Consider the following 20586-nt stretch of genomic DNA (forward strand, 5'->3'; position numbering starts at 1 on the left):
CGAATGGTAGCTTTTCCGGTTTCTGTACACTTGTTCATTCCTGCGGGGGGAAAAATGCCACATGTGTACCTTCAATGGCACCATTGATGTTGGGGATATGTCCCAGGGCATAGAAGTCACCTTTCACTGTGGGCAAATCCTCCACCTGAGGGAAAACGATGTAGCTGCTCATGTGTTTCCATAGGGCAGACAACACTCTGGACAACACATTGGAGAACATTGGCTGGGACATCACTCATGCCATGGCCACGGTTGTTTGAAAAGACCCACTGGCCAGGAAATGGAGCACAGACAGAACCTGCACTAGAGGGGGGATTCCTGTGGAATGGCGGATAGTTGAAATCAGGTTGGCTCCAACTGGGCACACAGTTCCTGGATTGTTGCACAATCAAGTCTGTAGGCCATTATGATGTATCCCTCTTCCATTGTCAACAGGATGTCCAGACCCTGGGGGTCTACCATAGACGGAGCACCCACTGCCGCAAAAGATGGGAGGACCTGCGCCGCTGGACCAAGAAGACGGAGGAGGCCCAGCTGGGGATGGCCTCCCAAGGTGGAAGAGGTGCCCGTTGCACCATGACCCCCCCTGATGTCCCGGATCCTGGCGGTGGCCTATCCGGAGTTGGATGGGCGATTGAGGGCATCACAGCAGCCACAAGGGGGTGAGTCCACTCTCATTCAGCTCACTCTGCCACCCATCAGGGCTGCCAGTGTGCCATGTAGTGAGGGCAAGGACATTCCGCCACCTGCCAAGGTGAAGAAGGTGCCCACATCCCAGAGGGGGAAGAGGCACATACCAGCCACGAAGGGCTCCGCCAAATCCAAAGGGGACAGTGGCAAGATACCTGCTGCACCATCTAAGGTGGGGAAGGGACAAAAGCAGAAGAGCAGGTAAGGACAGGGCACGGTTGCACCGACTGAGGGACTAGTGTCACCCCTTCTGTCCACGACTACACCAACCTGTACGGCGGCGAACACCGCCACCAGCACTGTCACCTGCACCGCCACAATCACCGCCACCTGCACCGCCACTTGCACCGCCACTTGCACCGCCACCTGCACAGCCACCAGCACGTCTGCAGCCTCAGCAACAGTCCCCAGCATCTTCCTCAGTGGGCAGCCATCCGAGGCTGCAGGAGACGTCCTCCTGTGTCCCTCAACAGGTGCCGCCACCACAGACATCACCGCAAGAACCGCCACCAGCCCTGCGACGTGCTCGGCCAGTGGCACCACCGCTGACATGGCTACCATCCCCAGTGGTCAGTCGTCCGAGGTTGCAGGAGAGTTCCTGGACCCTGGCCAGCTTCCATGAGACATGACTTCCATCACTGTTTGCACCTGCAGGTGGAAGGCGAAGCCACAGCAGTGTGGGGTATGTCTCTGCCTCCATGGCGTATCATGCTACCTGTTCCCAGGCAATCTTGTGGCACACACACCCTGGTGAGGGAATGGGACCGGCCACACTGCATGTGGAGCACTCTGGGCACCATGCCCCCTCCAGACCAGTGGAGATTGACATCCACTACCTCAGTCCTTGGCAGGATGAAGCACTCTGGACACCATGTCTCCTCCAGAACCAGTGGAGATTGACATCCACTACCTCAGTCCTTGGCAGGATGAAGCACTCTGGGCACCATGCCCCCTCCAGAACCAGTGGGGATTGCAATCCACTTTAGAGACTGTGGCTTTGCACTCCCCATGACAATACAGTGGGCAACCCACCCACTTGAGAGACTTGAGAGACTGTGGCTTTGCACTCCCCAGGATAATGCAGTGGGCAAACCACCCACTTGAGTGACTTGAGAGACTGTGGCTTTGCACTCCCCAGGATAATGCAGTGGGCAAACCACCCACTTGAGTGACTTGAGAGACTGTGGCTTTGCACTCCCCAGGATAATGCATTGAACAAACGACCCACTTGAGTGACTTGAAAGACTGTGGCTTTGCACTCCCCAGGATAATGCAGTGGGCAAACCACCCACTTGGGAGACTTGAGAGACTGTGGCTTTGCACTCCCCAGGATAATGCAGTGGGCAACCCAGCCACTGGAAAGACTTGAGAGACTGTGGCTTTGCACTCCCCAGGATAATGCAGTGGGCAAACCACCCACTTGAGAGACTTGAGAGACTGTAGCTTTGCGCTCCCTAGGACAATGCAGTGGGCAACCCACCCACTGTAAAGACCTGAGAGACTGTGGCTTTGCACTCCTCAGGATACAGCAATGGGCATGGAGCCCCCTCATTCAGCAGTGGAGTCGTGTGTTTATCTGACTGAGGTGTACCCCCTTCCCTTCCCCCTGATGTGCCTGTTTATTTTCGATCTGATGCCCAGGCAGTGTTCTCTCCGTTTCGAGTCAGGTATCTTGTGTGGGCTTCGCCCATGCATTTTGGGACCAGTGGTCCACGGACAATGATTGGTACACTATCCAGACTTGTGTAGTTGGTGTACACATTTGTAAATACTGAATTTTGAACTTTCACTATCTGATTTTTCTAGATTACACGCATTACAATCATTTCCTTTTGTCCTTGTGTTCTTCCACGGGGTGAGAGGGTGTATATGAAATGTTGCTGTATATATCTGTGTGTATGGTGTTGTGGGTGAGGGTGGGGGTGGGTGTACTGCGTGTTGCGTGTGTGTGTCACTCTCTTTTTCCTCCCCCGCCCCCCTGTGTTGTAGGTGAGGTACTCACCGTGGTCGTCGACGGCGTCTGTCCTGATCCTGATAAAGCAGGAGGAAGACCAGCATTGGTAACACCTGTAATTCAGTCTCCATGGCGTCCTGGTTCCTCGTTGGGTGTCGAGAGGTGAGTGTTTACCCTTCTGTGTACTGTTTCCACCGTGCTTTTGATAGCGTTGGTTCCACCCCGGAAAAGGTGGCGGATAGGCCTGTTGTGATAGGGTGGGCGGTGCTTTGTCCTCCGCCTGTCTGTTGGCGGTGACCGCCGCGGTGTTTGTTTCTACCGCCGTGGCGGTCGGAGTGTTAAAGTGGCTGTCTATGTTGGCGGTTTCTGCCATGGTCGTGATTCCATTTTTTTTTCTGCCTGCCTGTTGGCGGTATTACCGCTGCTTTAACACCGACCGCCAGGATTGTAATGAGGGCCATAGTATTTAAGGCCAGCTGTCTGTTACTCCACTTAGAAAGCAGCTTTAGGTCTTTCACGGAGTGTATTGTGCCCAATGCTAAATTTGAACTGTTGGTTGCAACTGGGACAATGGCGCAGTATTTTGGGGATCAGTGCTTATTTTTAAATCATCAGACATTTACTTAGAATTAGAAAGTGAATGGCAGCAAGGACGGATTTTATGAAGGAATAGAAAGACGGAAAAACATTTATAGATCCAAGTCAGAATGGAAGATTATCCTGGAGTCATTCTGAAGTCATCCAATGACTTCAGTCTGGCTAATATTTTAATTATCAGGGGAAGTCATACCAACCCATCCTGAAGTATGTATACAGGACAACATATTGAAATGAGATTATTTTAGAGTAATCACAAGAACTATTCTAGGATGGTGTTGTTATTACTTCAATGTAAAACATCTGACAATCATTTAATAATGCAGGATGAACCCAGAATGATTTCAGGACTCAGCTGGATTGCTCAAGGTAGCTCCTAGGAATATTTTATGATGGGGCTGTATTACTACATAATGATGTTGTGATGACTTCAGAATGAAGCTGTGTTACTCAAAGATGATCCAAGAATAGCTTTAGCACGGGGCTGTACTGGTCGATGATGACTTCATGGTGGGGATGTATTCACCCCAAGATGGGATCTGGCAGTATCACTACATGATGGTTTCAAAATTGGGATGTGCAACTCTAGGATGATTTTGAGTACTAATTGGTAAACCTTATTGACATACTGTGGAAGTAAAGAATTCCACCTTTCTAAAAAACTCTTTTTCTGCTAAGAAGATCACAGAACACACAAATGACTTCTTAATGGGCTGTCTCCCATAAAAGAATTGATACCATGTCTGAACAGAAGAAAACCACGTACAATCTGTTCTATGGAACATTGAGTTGTCCATTGTTACTCTGAATGAGTACACAGCATACAATCAGAAGGATCTACTAGCAGGGAACTATTCTGATTGTCTGTTCTGCAATGCAGAAATAATGTAATAGAAAGGCAGATGTAGACCAGTATAATTTGATTGTAAGGAGTAATTCACCCTAGTAGTGTTCTTGCTCGATCTGTCACAGATTGTAATGAGAGATAAGGACAGGTATTCCATTAGCAGTTCAGGGGTCACCAGAGGATACTTTTAACTGTTCATTATTTTATGTGTACACATAAAACAGAAGAATAAACCGGTAAAGGCAGGCTTTGCTGTGAATTAAATTCATTCTACCACAGAAAGGTTGCTCACCCTCACCTATGAGGACTTCAGAATGTGTTTAGTTCACTCCAGGACAATCCCACAATTACCACTTTACACATTTTCTGTGATCATCACTTCTGCTATTACAACTTAAAAGTATGGGTTTATTAAGCTATTACACAAAACTAAGAATGTTTAATAACATTTTTACACTCCTTTCAATCCTACCTCACTTCTATTCTTTCATTTTGATCTTTGTCACTCCAATCAAGTAATTCTTGTGTCGGCAGATGTTAAAATTTAAATGTAGTGGTTACCACCATGAGTGCAGAATTGGTGTTGACTGAGCCACTGTGCATGCATGAGCCTGCTCAAGATGTTGTGATTGAGTGTAAGTAAGCCTCTAATTAGTTTTGCGAGTGGTCATGTAGGTGCTGCCAGTGTTGATGTGAATGAGAGACGCTAGCTAAAGAGAGTGGCAGTGGTGGGTGATTGGTCTTATGGTTGTGAGCTGATTGTCTGTAGTTCGCTCAAATGATGTGAGCAGTTATGATCTTGTGAGGGAAGAAAGAAAGAAAGCAAGAAGTGTTTTGTGTGGCTCAGGGGCATTTTGAGTGCCTATAGGATTTAGTATCAGAGAGGTCTAAAACCTGAAGAGGTGCTGGATGTATCTGAATGATTGCTTGAGTTCAAATAGGTTGAGAATGTTTATATGATATATGTGATGTGAAGGCAAGATTTTATTTGGAAGTCAGTGATGTTCTGAGTTGGTGCTCTGAATGACTGCAGGCGACTAGTGTACCTGGGTTACATTATGAATGTGGATGAATAGGGCAGTATGAGTGGAAGTTTAGAGCATATTATGAATGGTTGCAGGAAAGTAGACAGGGCAACTACATCTGACTGTGAAAAACATTTCTGAAATGGTGTGAGTGGATATGGGGCAGACCAGCAATGCTGAATGACTGTGTTAATGCAGGAATTTCTGGGTATTGGAATGAATCATGTTGCGAAAGATTCTCGTAAGTTATGAGTGGTGTGGGCTGCAATTGATTTGAAGTAGCAAATGAATGTTGCAGGTGGCAGAGTTGTGAGTTATTTTAGGTTGGGATGTGAGATGTGCAAGAAAGGTTGTGAGTGGCTTGGTCATGCTGGTTGAAGCAGGATAGGGTTACACGTAGCTGTGGGTGAGACATGACTAAATGCCTCACATGAAAGATCACATGGGTGAGCGCTGTTTAATATAGGTGAGATGGATAAATGGTGGCAGCCAGTTGGGCAGTGTGTGAGTGGCGTCAGCTCATTGCTGGTGTAAGTGAAAGAATGTGGCTGTGGCTAGTGTTGCTGATGGGCAATATGGATGACTCTGTTGCTGAATAGTTGAGAATGAATGATACAACAGCTGTTCCAATAGAGGTTGCAAGCAAGTTGTAATGAATTCTTCTGAGAAGCGGTGCAGTTGCTGAATGGCAACATGGCGGAGTGAGTGGCTGCTGCAGAGGTGTGTATTGAAAGTGATTTTGCTATAGTAATGTGAGAAGAGGTAAAGCTAGTAGTTGAAGTGAAAGATAGTTGTATGGGCAAGTTTTCTTGTGTTTATGGGATAGTTTAAGTGGCTGGAACGGAAAGTAAGTGTTGTTGCAAAATCCAAAAGGCAAGTAAACAGAGTAAATATCTGATGCATTAAGTGATGCTGTGAGCGTGTATCATGGTGGTGTTGTAAAGTGATGACTGGGGCTGTGATAACTGAGTGTGTGCTGTGGGGTGTCAGTTAAAGAGTGATGAAGTCAAGCAATATAGCATCTTGTATGCATTCAGTGACACAACCTTTAAGGAAAATGAGCTGCATTTAAAGTTTACTTCACTTGAAAGACAATCAAACACTAGGTAGTCTTCTGACACAAGCAGGCCATCATCCAAGTGATGGCCTCGAATCAGAGTGAGTCACAATTTACAACCTAGCTTATGAATATTCAATCAATTAATATGGATTTGTACAGGGCCGTTGAAAGAGTATTGAGGTGCTTGCAGGTCCAGGAGAAAGCAGTGAAAACAAGGGAAAAGCAAGGAAAAGGCACACAAAAATGCGAGAAAAAGTAAGGAGAAAGCAGTAAAAACAAGGAAAAAGCAAAAAGAAGGCACACACAAAACAGAAAAAACAAGGAGAAAGCAGTGAGAATGAGGGAAAAGCAAGGAGAAGGCACACAAAGAATGGGGGAAAAGCAGGGAAAAATGAGTGAGAACTAGAGAAAAGCAAGGAGAAGGCACACAAAAATGGGGGAAAAAGCAAGGAGAAAGGAGTGAAAACTAGGGGAAAGCAAGGTGAAGGCCCACAAAAAATGGGGGAAAAAGCAAAGAGAAACCAGGGAGAATGAGGTAAAAGCAAGGAGAAGGCACACAAGAAATGAGAGAAAAAGCAAGGAGAAAGTGTTGGAAATGCAGGAAAAGCAAAGAGAAGGCACACAAAAAATGGAGAAAAAAGTAAGGAGAAAGCAGTGAGAATGAGGGAAATACAAGGAGAAGGCACACAAATAATGGGGGAAAAAGCAAGGAAAAAAACAAGGGAAAAGCAAGGAAAAGGCACACAAAAAACGTCCTCCAATCAAAGTGAGTCACAATTTACAACCTAGCTTATGAATATTCATTCAATCAATCATGATTTGTGAATCGCGGTTAGTCACCCAAAAGGGTATCCAGGACCTTGCGGTCCCAGAGAAAGCAGTGAAAATAAGAGAACAGCAAAGAGAAGGCACACAAAAAATGGGTTGAAAACCTAGGAGAAAGCAGTGAAAAGGGAAAAGCAAGACAAAGGCACACAGAAAATGGAGTAAAGGAAAGGAGAAAGCGGTGAGAATGAGTGAAAAGCAAGGAGCAGGCACACAAAAATGGGAGAAAATCAAGGAGAAAGGAGTGAAAACTAGAGGAAAGCAAGGAGAAGGTACACAAAAAATGGGAGAAAAAGTGAAGCGAAACCAGTGAAAATGCGAGAAAAGCAAGGAGAAGGCACACAAGAAATGGAAAAAGCAAGGAGAAAGCATTGGAAATACCAGAAACACAAAGAGAAGATGCACAAAAAAACAGGGAAACAAGCAAGGAAAAAGCAGTGAGAAGGAGGGAAAAGCAAGGAGAAGGCACACAAAAGATGAGCGAAAAACAAGTAGAAGGCACACAAAAAATGGCCTCTTATCAGAGCGAGTCACAATTTACAACCTAGCTTAAGAATATTCAATCAATCAATCAGGATTTGTGAAGGGCGGTTTGCCACCCAAAAGGGTATTCAGGCGCTTGCAGGTCCTGGAGAAAGCAGTGAAAATGAGGGACACGCAAGGAGAAGGTACCCAAAAATGCAGGGGGGGCAAGGAGAAAGAAGTGAAAACTAGGAAAAAACAAGGACAAGGCATACAAAAAATGGGGGGAAAAGCAATGAGAAACCTGTGAGAATGAGGGAAAAGCAAGGAGAAGGAACACACAAAATGGGGGAAAAAGCAAGGTGAATGCAATGAAAATGAGGAAAACGCAACGAGATTGTGCACAAAAAACGGGGAAAAAGCAAGGGCGGAAGCAGTGAGAATGAGGGAAAAGCAAGGAGAAGGCACTCAAAAAATAAGGGTTAAAGCAAGAAGAAAACAGGAGCAACAGTGATGCAACAGCACAAGGAGAGCTGAGTCTGGGACCTGCTATACTAATGTCAATGAGGTAGATCAGATTGTGAATCATTCTGAATCTGAACTTTCTAAACCAACCTAATTGTGCAAAGGTCAGCTCATAAAATTATTAACTGGCTGCAAAAATGTAGGCTCAGATCTGCGACCAATAAATAGCACTCCCTATTAATTTAAATGGTGGGCTACTGTTTAGGCTTGCGCATGCGTTTCGCTTGTGAGACGCTCTAGGAGTTAGAAAAGGGCTCGGGCCCCGTTCACGTCACGTCAGTTGTCTTTCATTGGTTTGTGGGCTTGCCTGTTAAAATCTGCTTGCTTTCATTAGTGGAAGGCACGCATACGTCATGCCTTTTCCGGTGATTAGCCCTCCTCGAGCGCAGCGACCAAGTTCTGAAAATATACGAGTCTCGTTGTTTCCCATCAGGTTTGTGGACTACTTTTTATCTTTTATTTGCAGCGCGATCACACTTGGCAGAAGTCGAGCACTTTGCATAACATCGACCCTGTTACATATTTAATTGCACTTTTGCCAGTTACGTAGATAGGTTTCATTACGAGTGAACTGTAGCAGCGCGGTCGCGCTGTTTTTTTCTTTCAATGTGGAAAGAAAAATCCTGTTGGGAGTTTACAACTGCTAATAGCTGTAACTCAGAGAAATGCGAGACCCCAGTGCATTGCAAATGCTTGTTTTAATTTATCTGAAGCTCAGATTTCCTGACTAAAAAAGCGATGGGCAGCAGGTAGAAGGAGTGAGATGAGCAAGGTTTGAGAAGGGCTATGTTGATCAGGGTCCCTACTGATTAGGTGGGTGTTGTGGCCTCTTTCTATCTTATGCATTCTCCCTACTACCTTAATGTTCCCTGCTGCTCAGCCAGTGAGTGAGGTCATAGTATGGTTGGAATGTTGACAGTGTTTGTGCTTGGATGAGTGGACAGTTGGAGTGAGAAGGTCTGAGCTGCAGGATGCTGCTCCTGGTGGGGCTTTATCTGTAACCTTCAACTAAGTTAATAAACCTACTTCTTTTATAATCTACGAGCATCCATCTTTGATTGCAACAGTGGGCCTCTGCACAGTGGAGAAACAACAATGGGCTGAAATGCTAGCCTGAAGAATTGCTACTGGTTAGACTGTTTGCGAGTATTCATCCCATCACTGCGAAAAAACAACACAGACATAGCAATTCTGAGTCATAGCCCCCAGACCCAACTACCAAGACAAGAATATATTTGGTGGGTGTGACACCCCAAACAGCCCTAGCCCTTCTCCTGTCCCCCTAGACCTGATAGTTCTGCCTGGAAACTCATAACTACTGCATCACATACAGAACAACTACCACAAAAATAAGTGATCCATGCACAGGATCACATATTTTAAATATATTTTTACTGCATGCACTCTTCTTAGTCTCTGCTATTAGAAGCCTTGGTGGCAGAGTGCTCAAATTGGTGCATATAGGCAGATCTCCATGTTTCCAGTCCTGCCTTTTACAAATCATTTTGTCAAGTTACTTACTGCTCCATGTGTTAAGCCCAAGTTGCAAATAAAGGAGAGTGTACCAGCAAATCAAATCTAAGAGTCCATGTGCGAGCCAATAATGCAAAATATGACATAGGCCCTAATTACGACTTAGACCGCCAAAGCTGTGGGCGCCAGGAGACCACCAGTGCTGGCGGTCTCACTCCCACCATATCATGAGTACTGCTGGATTTCTACCACACTTTGGGCGGAAATCCAGCAGTAGTTGTGCTGGTGGGTGGAGGCTCTCAGGCAGTTCTACCACCGGCCCGCCCTGCCAGTAGGACACCGCCTGCCGTATTATTGGCCATAATACAGTCTGGCGGTGTCCTACTGGCGTGGCGCTGCTGGGGATGGATGCGCCTCTTCCTGTTCACTGCCGGACGACCTTCTCCCCGGAATAGATAAGTTGATCGTCCGAAAGGGGAGGTGGGTGGGAGGGTGGGGGCTGTTGTGTATGAGTGTGTGGTGTTTGTGTGTGTGCATCAATGTGATAATGCGTGTTTGCATATATGTCTGGTCTAGTGCTTCTTGGGAGGAGGGGAGCCGTCTGCCAGTGACAGGGAAGGTATTCCCTGTCTCCGGTAGCCTTTCTGCCATGGTTCTGCCATGGAAACCATGTCAGAAGCCCGGTTCCTAATATCTCCAGCGGTCCTCTGTGGACCGCTGGGTCAGAAATGATCATGGTGGTATGAGTGGAGATGAGTCATAATGTGGCGGTGCAGTTTGTTTGGTGGTGGGACCGCCACGTAAATGACCACCATAGTCTCTTCAAAGTTCACAATAGGATATTTCTTTTCTTTGACATGCATCATCATCTTTATTGTGTACTTACTTAAAATTGTTACAAGAAGAATCAATAAGACTTACAGCAAAAACGCTGATGCATCCACTAAAAAAACCAGTAAGAAACACAATTCTTTAAAGCCCAAAACAAACCAGCCTTATCACATGTATTTTTGTATGCCTGCAGGGGCATGCTATGCATGGAATTAAGTGTCAGATACATCTAGTGCACAATTATGCCCCGGCCGAACCAAGTATAACCAAGCGATTTGATTAAATACCTCGGAATAAGGCTCCTGCACATGATGCCACCAGATAATCAAACCGTGACTTAGCATATCCATTATCAAAGGGGAAAGTTTTAAACTTAAGATGCCACATGCTGGTCGTAACGCGTTTGTAGGCATGCCAGTGCATTTTGTCCAGATGGAAACTATCCAAGTGCCACATGCTACAACTAAAGTGCATAGATGACATATGTAACAATAAAGTGTGATGTGCCCTAAGGTTAAAATAACTCATAGTAGATGCAAACTGTTTCCTAAAAATGCCACATGCTAAATAAAGAACAGAGCATAAATGACATGCATAACAAAAACCATGCATAACAAAAAAGTGCAACGTAAACTGTGATAAAAAATCACAAAATATAACCAAGGTGCACCAGATAATATATTTAATTAGCTTTCTCACTAAGTTGCTGAGAGGTATTCCAGTGCAGAAGTGTTTCATCTTCCTCCATCAGATAATACCGATGCATAGACAGTGGTACTTTTTAAACATAATATTAGGAACATTAATGGCTTGCCCTTTTCGCCTCCCCATGCCCCCTCCCAGCGACAATGTCATAAATGAACTATGAGGCGATTCATTAGTCCAGAAAACACAAATTGTGGCCTAAAATTATAGCTGGGGCAACATTAAAGTCTATTAAATCAAACAGAAGAGATACTTGTACAGCACACATACTGAACTCATGTAATTAAAAGTGCTCTAATGTGTTATGATAAAGAAAATGGAGGCTCTGTGAAATAAAATGTTTGTCTAGGATAACACAATTTGGAGAAGCAGGGAAGTCAGTTTTTAATTCAGGTTATCTGGTTTCACTTTTTGAAATGCAGTATCTATCTATCTATCTATCTATCTATCTATCTATCTATCTATCTATCTATCTATCTACCCCCTGTTTTACAGAATGAAAGGTCACTGTTTTGTCTTTTATTGTCGGTGCAGAAAATGAAAAAAATACATAGCAGAACCTTCTCAAGGCCCCCATACCCAACTACCAAGCCAGGGTAGCATTTATGTGGGGGAAGGGTCACACCCCGAACGCTCCTCTTAAGCTATGACCGTGGCTTCTTGGTCTCATGAATTATCTATCACCCATTCTTTCTTCAGATCTCTCTTTTCTCTCTGTACAGCCTCTTTCTCTCGCTCTTCCTCTCCCTTTATTTGTCTCTTGCTCCATCTTTCCGTTTGTCCTCCCCCTTCATTCTCTCTGCCTCCTTATTATTGTCTTCTACCAATTAATTTTTTCAGATAACTTAAAACATAATTTGTATCTCTAAGTGAAATAACATGTAGTAAACTCAGCTCCTTTCTATCTGCAATACCTTAATAATTAATACAGTAAGGAAACCAGAACTGACATTTTAGCAAAGCTAATAAACCTTGATCAAAAGGAAATTCTGTTTTGGCAGTTATCGAGATACATTGCTGGGCTTTTTTCTTAGTCTTTTTAGTAAAATAGGCAGACAAGATATGAATTTGATTCTAGAAAAACGGGTAGAGCAAACGAGCTACTTAAACAAACATAATGGAATCGAAAGTAGTCTCTTGTACAAAATAAATACGGTGGCAGTCCTTTTCTCTGGGGAATGAAAGCACTATATTATGTTTCATTTGTCTTTTCTCTAAGTTGTCCAAATTACTTTCAATTGATTAAGAAGTATGATATAAGTTTCCCTAAGCAATTTCTTTATAAAAAGAATATTCAGCAATATTCAGTAACAATGAGATGGATCAATATTCTACATCAGTAGAGTTCCAAAAAACATAGGGCCTCATTTACAAGAAAATGATGCATCGGAATTGATGCACCAGCTTGCTTGCGCCAGCCCTGGACCGTTTAACGATGCAATGGTAGCACTGTATTTATGAAACAGCGCTCCAAGGCTCACCTTACCACACATGCATCAGAAATTCTGACGCATCTGTGGTGCTAAACTGATGCATTGCTGGACTAGCAAAAAAAAGTGTTGCGGCTAGTCCAGAAATGCAAGGGGGGGGGGGTCCAATGTTAAAAAGCACAGGATCACTTTAAAGCCTGCTCTGAGCACATGTTAAAAAACAAATGACAATGTGAAGGCTCAGAATAGTGCAGTAAAATGTAGTAAATTTCACTGTGCCAGTTCTACGTGGCTTTTAACATTGGAACGCCCACCCTGCATACATTAAACCTGACACAGGAATAATGTGCTCAGGGCTTTACAATTTGGTGCCAATGTCCCTTTGTGCCAGTTTGTAAATGTAGTGCATCGTAGGGGACTGCTTGTGTCACCGCCACGTCACAAAAAAAGTGATGCTACAGCAGTGCCAAAGGCTTGTAAATAAGCCCTATAATATTTGCAAAACTATGGAAGGCAGCCTAACCATTGAGATGTTATTCTTCTTTACTGTAAGGTATACCATAGAAAGAACTGACCAAAAGGGACATGAATAATTCATATATGAAATACAGTGCCCCAAATGTACTTCATGTTTTTTTTCAGAGTCACTATAGAGTTCTATTTAGCTGAAAGGGTATAAATGAAGACAATTTAGGTAGCTGAAACCTTGCCACGAAGCAGCGAAGGGCACAAGAGTGTGGGGCGAATGCCCTTTCAAGATCTCAAAATAGCGTAAAAATGCACAATAACCATTTAATGCCCAGCGCCACCACCCAATCTAAAAAAAGCCCTGCTTTTTTCCATATTTTAATTACTAGTTTTGCAATTCCTTATTCTCCTTTTCACCTTCCTGTATTTCCCATCACTGTCTCATTTACACCATTCTTTACCTGCTGTCAAATATTTTACCTGCTTTTTCTTTCTCATATTTGTTCAGCTGTTTCTGTCTGGCTTTCAGTCGTTTCCCTTACACTGCTCCTGGTTCCTCTTTCTCTACCTGCCCTCTTCACATTTGACCCTCTATTCATATTTTCACTAATGTGTCTCATTTGAATGATTGTCTTAAAACATCACTATTCACCTTAGTTAAACCATCGGAACTCTTCAGCCCTATTAAAGGAAGTGCAAGTAGCAATTTATAGACAGATATTGTTTCATCTAAAAATAAGTAAATGTCGATCATTAGTAAAATGGAGATATCATCCTCCGTTTTTTTATCAACCTACGAGGCCGACTGGGAATTCACACAAAAACAGAAAATATTCACAGACTCGAAGTACTTTTGCACAGGCTGCCAACCGAGTTGTTATTGCTGACAATGGAGATTTGCGCCTTCATTTCTTCATTTGGAGGCAAGGGTCATGTTTTTGATAATACGGGTTATTGTTCCTGCATAATCCACAGCACCTAGCTGACAATTTAAATCTTTAGGGACACGGTTGAATTATGAGGTACATTAGTAATCCTCTTTTCTGTATTCAGTACTTGCATAAAACCAGAACAAAGAAGCGCTAATGCTGTTGCCTGCTTCTAAGAGACTGCAAAACAGTCTTGCCCACACTTCATTCTACGTCTATTATTTTTTTAGATATGTCATACAATGTATACCGCCACGTACAGCTCCTTTTTGAAATAGCCAGGACGAGTATTTTTACTTTATATGTTGCATATTAATATTTAAAAATTATAACAAATCAATGAATTGCATACAAAAAATATACATGTTCGGTTTAAAATCTTGCTTTTGCACTATAGTTCATCAGACATATTGATAGATACAATGCGAGTAGTGAAAGTTGCCACTGTCCATCAAACACCGACTCAGACATTTGCCTCTAAAATTGAAAGTTTCATATCTTGCAGCAGCAGTCTGCACTCCCCCAGAGGCTTATATACAAGGAAAGAATTCAGCGCGGTGCTGCAAGCAATTTTGCTGCACCGAGCTGCATCATTTCTAGAATACAGTTATGCACTGTGCATCACTGTGCTCTACCCTGCGCCGGTGCCAAATTAGCTGCCTAAAGCCAATGCAGACACCCTTGCGCCATGATGGAAGGGTGCCTACGTTATGAGGGTGATTGTTTTTGTGTAGGAAGGGGCACCTTCCTGCCCAAAGACAATCACAAATAGTGATTTGCAAAAGAGCAAAAAACAAGGGGAAATAAAAGTATTTTTACCTGCTGTGCCACTCTAAAACTACCCCAGGGGTGGCGTTAGTTTTTGGCGTTGTCTTAAATGTACAATTTTTCATAAATCTGGGCCAGTGTCTAAATGCAATGGGTGTTGTGTGAATACGCCCACAGCAACACCCATTGCATGGCCCTTTGCTGCAGAAAACTGTGTCGGCGGCCCATATTTACAAGGCAGCGTTAAACCACGAGAAGTGGCTTAAAGCCTCCTTGCAAATATAGTGCAGGGCACAGCACCAATGGAGCGTCATAAAAAGTGATGCCCCGGTGGTGCAAAGGGCTTGTAAATAATCTCCCATGTCCATGTTATTTCCGACAGATATCCTACTGCAAAATTTGTCACCATGTCGACTGACGATTCAGTAATGTACCATTTTTTGAGTCTGCCATATTGTGAAGGCTAATTGCCCTGTCCTCAAGTCTGTCATTTGTGTCACTCTACCCTGCTAGCAAATAGATATGTCCCAGTTAGTCTATGTTGCAAGGAGAACCTAATACTCTGCGTTTTGCAGATGTTCTGTATAATCTTCATGATGTAAGAAACCATTGGGACGAACACCATATCCCACTATTTAGACCTGAGCTGGACAATGTAGGCATATGTGGGTGAGTGGCTGCAGGGTTTTGGACTCCCATTCACGACCACCATCCAGCCCGAAACACACAGCATTTTGCCAGAGTATAATGGTTTACTACAGGGTTGCGGCACGTTTTTAAAAATAAACCAGTGCGCCACGTCTTTTCTTGAGAAAAGAAAACATAGGATGCTCCATCTGAGATTCTTTATTTGAAGCACTTGTAATAAAGAACAGTTTCTCAGCTTTCAGAGGGCACAAGAAAAGTTTTGTAGGATTGCTTACAGAATACATATCCCACATTTATGGGCTGAGGCAATTTTCATGCTGGTAGCATAAATGTGTCAACAGAGCAGCTATTGAAACGCAAGCTGTTTATGGTTCTGGGTACATTTTAACTGAAAACCTTCGCAAAGCATCAAGGCCCACATTTACCAACATTCCCAAAAATGTAATTGAATAGACCACTGATGACGCAGAAAAAGAGGGTTCGACATATATTCATGTACACTGTGTAACCGACATATATATTGAAGTGTGATTTTAAGTAAAAGAAATAATGTACGAGGGAAATTGTGCCCTCGGGGCAGTTCGCCATCATTATAAACGAGCTTTATTAATCATGAAGTATTAAAAATGTATTAATCCGTCATAATCGCAAATGTATGCCATGATTTCTTGTTTGAAAACTGTTTTGCTTAGCTTAAATTTAGTACAGGCTTTGGCCTAGTTGCTTGGTTTCAAATTCTAACTGCATGATTCTTTTTTTTCCTTGAATTAATGAAATATATTCTTGCTTGAAGTTGTATTTTTCCAGTAGAAACTGGCTGGTACACTTATCTCCAAGGTTTCGTGCTAGGCCGGTTACATCCCCTTTGATACAAGGTCAGTCTCTGCAGGTGCGGACAATGAAGGTACAGATAGTAAAATAATTGGCAAACCATGATACAATTTGTGTTCCAAGGCGCCAAGGACAGTGTATGCATAAATGGGCGCTAGTAAAAGACAATTTTGATTGGACAATTTGAAGCCAACCTATGAACCCTCCAATGGAAGACCCTACAGAATTTGGAATGTTTCTTACTTAAACCCACCGGACAAAGAGAAGTCAGCCATTTTCCTCGATGCCAGTTTGAAGCCTGATGCCAGACTCCATTTTGGACGACACCCTGATGCCCTTTTCTCTATCTGAGAGAAAGAGACTTTAAGAATTCTCACCCTAGAGACTTTAACTTTGATTTGCCCCGTCTTGCCCATGCAGTAACTTTGCCCTATTCTCCTTGCCGTTGCAAGGAAGCTTGCCCTTAACTTTGCCCCTTTGAAATTTGCCCCATGCTGATCAACCGGTACCTGAAGGACGAAGACTTTTCTTGAATGCTGATTGTATTTGGTAAATATGAAAGGATAAATGTATTATGCATTGTGTTTTTTTTTTCCTTTTAGGTACCAACTGCTATTTTGATAGGATCCTAGCTAGAACTTTTCCAAATTTGTGTTGACTAAATTCGTTTTGCATGAAGTCCCACATGCCAATGCTAATTAGAGGTTAGTCGAGGTATTCATTCAATGTACCATGAAGAATTGAAATCTTGTTATGCTGACCGAATGTATGCAATTAGTCAAATACAGTTAGTCACATTGGTGATTTGCATTGCTATAACAGAGTGTATCATTATTCAGATTTTACGTAGATTGCGTTTCTTCCGCCGTTATGGACAGCTAGTAATGTTCATATACATATATCAATTGGTTTTGAGACACATATATATCGTGCTAGCTTTGTTAATATAGGGAAATAAATTCACTAACTTTTAATAAACTGGTGTGGTTATTCATGACTGAAAGGTCATGGTGCGCAGAAATATCAACTGTTATTGATTTCTGATGTATTATATTGATCTATTAATTGAGTATTGATTATCGATCACAACGGTTATTGATTATTGATTTGAGTGACTCGACTATTGAGGATGAGGAGAGCCCGACTCGGTTAAAAGATTTCACCGACCTCCAACGTGTCCAGGTACAGGTAATTCATAAGGGCTGGACGCGTTAACAGTAGATGGTAGCAGAGATTGATGGTTTAGCCCTTTGGGACCCCATCCGAACAATAGACAGAGTCAGGTTAGAATTTTCTTTGATAAAACAAGTTGGAGAGATGATGATGCCCTAAGTCCCCGATGACTTTCCCGGGATCTCGGAGCTTGCGAATGAGGAACATACAGGTATGAGAACGGTCTCAGCGTTTCTAGTGACGGTATGAGTGAAGTTAGGGTTTCGCGCTTGCACAGCTTATCGCCGCAGATTAATTGAGAAGTTTGTGAGGATTTTAAGGGGGGTTAAAAGATATTAGAGGAGTGTTACTCCAAAGGTGTGAGAGTAGGGAAGTCGTCGAACTTCACATGTGTGTGGCGCTTTGAGCAGAAAAATTGTCCACGTGGTTGTTGATGTTGAGACGGGCCCTGCGAGGTCAAGAGACTCCGGAGTATGTTGAAAAGTGTATGTGACACTTGTTTGATGTTGTGATCTGGTCGGTTGAATAGGTTGATCGGGCGTGGTCAACAAGTCGGTATGAATGTTGCAGAGTGAAAGAAAACTTCGACTTTGAGATTTGACGAATTCTAAAGTGCACTAGAATAGTTCATTGATCAGTTGAGAGTAAAGTTTGCGGGTCAAATTTTGCTTGCGAAAGTGGGAAACCGAGAAAGATGGAATAACTGCTGAGGCTAGTGAAAAATCCCTAAGGTTTCTGAAGCGGTTGTGTTACCCTTCCTGTAGTAAACCGACAGATCTGTTTTATTCTTTTGGTTAAGTGCTCGCGTTATATTGCAGAAATTAGTTTATGAGTGAAGCCGAATGAAAAGAGGACAAGCCGCAGGACTTTGTCAGCCGCAGTGTGTGAGTGTGACGTCACTAGGAGCCGCGCTGGGATAGGTCGGTTGGTGAGAAGGGTCGCGCACGGATTTGACGCAGTCCGTGAAGCGCAATTGGAAGGGGAAAGGCAAGCGAAGAGTATTCCGGGAATTAAAGTCACTTATTGATTACATATTGTCAGAAAAACAAAAGACGGAAGGATGAAATTTTTCAAAGCATTTAAGAGTGCCATGAGGGGAGATGTTTATATTAAAGCAAATGTAGGAGAAGAAACACCGCCTGAGGGTACACCAGCTTACATCGTCATTGAAGAAAAGGGTGTAGCGCCATGTCTTTGGCTAAAGCAATGGTGCAAATTAACAGAAAAACATGGAAGTGTAGCGTTCCCTATCCACGGGTCGTTTAACCTAAGGGTTTTAGAAAATCTGAGGTTTGCGCTATACGACATGAAAGTACCCCCAAGGCCAGCACAGTTTGAGGCATTGGCAATTTGGGAGCTAATAGCTAGAAATCAACAACAAAAGAAATTTTAAACAAGAATAAGGAAAATAGAAAAGACCCTAGCGGATGCTAGATGGGACAGCACACAAAAGGTTTGGAGATCAGACGTATTGCAGGGAATTAAATTGTTTCCAGCGATTGCCGAGGAAGAGGAGACGGAAGGAAGGAAAGCCACCTGTAAGACAAACAGGAGTCAGTCCAGGGAAGGAGAGAGCAATAGAAACTCGAAAAGGGGAGACGAGTCAGATGATGAGGAGTTCATTATACAATTACTGAATGATCTCCCACCACCATATGTGGAAAGCGAAAAAGGCTCAAGCATTAGTACTGCCCCTCCAGAACCAATACAGGGTAATGTGACGCCAAATTTGAGAAGATCTCAGAGGCCGAGCAGTTCTGACATGCCTTTCTCACCACGAATACCATAGGTTCAGAGGATGTACCCAGACGTGCCAACATTGAAACCTGCTGATAACTATCAGCCACAGGTCCAAAGGCACTATTGCGATGAGCATAATGTGGGAATGACTTCCGATTCAATGGCGCAGGGAGGACAAAACTATCAGAGACCGACATTGATTCAAGCTGAATCAACACAGTTCTCGATGCCCCAAAAGCAGACACCAGAAGTGCGAGTGGTAGAAAGCCAGTTAGGTATGCCAGCAATGATGAACCACAATGTGGGGATTAACATGCCACAGAATTCGGGGAACAGACAGAAACCCGATGCAATATCTCTACCTATCACTGTAGGTCCACCAGTACCACTGTACATACAGGCAAATTCAAGCACCAGCGACCAAGGGTTAATGATACAGAATGGGACAGGGAGAAGATGCATAGAAACCACTCCAGAGACAACTCCGATAGCGGCACTGCCAAATGGATCTGGGTCCTTGTCGGAGTTTAGTCCAATTCCAATTTGTGCTCCGTCAACCGTGGTAAGGTCACATCCACCACTATTAGTACCGTTATCCTCACAGACTGAAACATTACAGAAACCGTCGATGGCAGTTGATGTAACTGCTACATTGATGGGACTGAACGCGCAACAGTTGACACAATGGTTCAACAGCCTGAACTCCCCACAGAGTACATCAAGCGGGAAGGGAGAAGAATACCTGAATAAAATAAGGTTGGGTATGGAGGCAGACGAACTGGTAGAGGGAACAATGGGTTTGAACAGATTAGAATCATACACAGAGGAAGAACTAAGATACATGTGCCCTAGGATTACAAGAGAAGTGAGCAACATACATAAGAAGTTACAAGAAATTGCAGACAGAAACGAGATCGACATAGGTAAGACCAAACACCTGAGCAGAAGTTACAGGTTAGACTTTGAGACAAAAGATTTTGAACACATGAGATCCGCAGGGATGAAAACACACCTTAAAGAGATACTGCAGGGTGCACAGGTTTGGAGATGTTTAGACAAGTGGGAAAGCAGGTGGGTCAAGAAAAAGGATAAAAAAAAGGAAAACACTTCAGAACGAAGTGAGAAAAAACAACAGAATGACGATCTGATAACCATGTTACCAATGAGAGAGACAGCAGGGGGGAAACTTGTACATGTACCATGGCACAGGTGCGATATTCAATCCTTTACGGATGACTTTCCCAAATTGAGAGAGAAGCCGATAGAGTGGTATCAACAAACGGATAGATTTGTGAAACTCGCGAAGTGTCTCTGGGAAGACCTAAATACCTTATTTGAAATTGTGGTTCCGGCTGATTTGTGGGAAGATTGTAAAAGGGCTGTAGGTTGGCCGACGAGTGAACCAGAGAGAGATAGGGACACAGGTGCGCCATCACCTATGGTAATGAGTTTGTACCACAAGGTGATCGAGCACTTGAAAACCAAGGTTGCGTCGAAAAATGTGGATTGGCAAAGGATTGACAGGACCGCTCAAGAGGTTAAAGAATCTATACACGCGTATTATGAGAGGTTGTTGAAAGCGTTTAAAAATTACAGTGGCACGGA

The sequence above is a fragment of the Pleurodeles waltl genome, chromosome 8 (assembly GCF_031143425.1).
Source record: "Pleurodeles waltl isolate 20211129_DDA chromosome 8, aPleWal1.hap1.20221129, whole genome shotgun sequence".
Taxonomy (NCBI): domain Eukaryota; kingdom Metazoa; phylum Chordata; class Amphibia; order Caudata; family Salamandridae; genus Pleurodeles; species Pleurodeles waltl.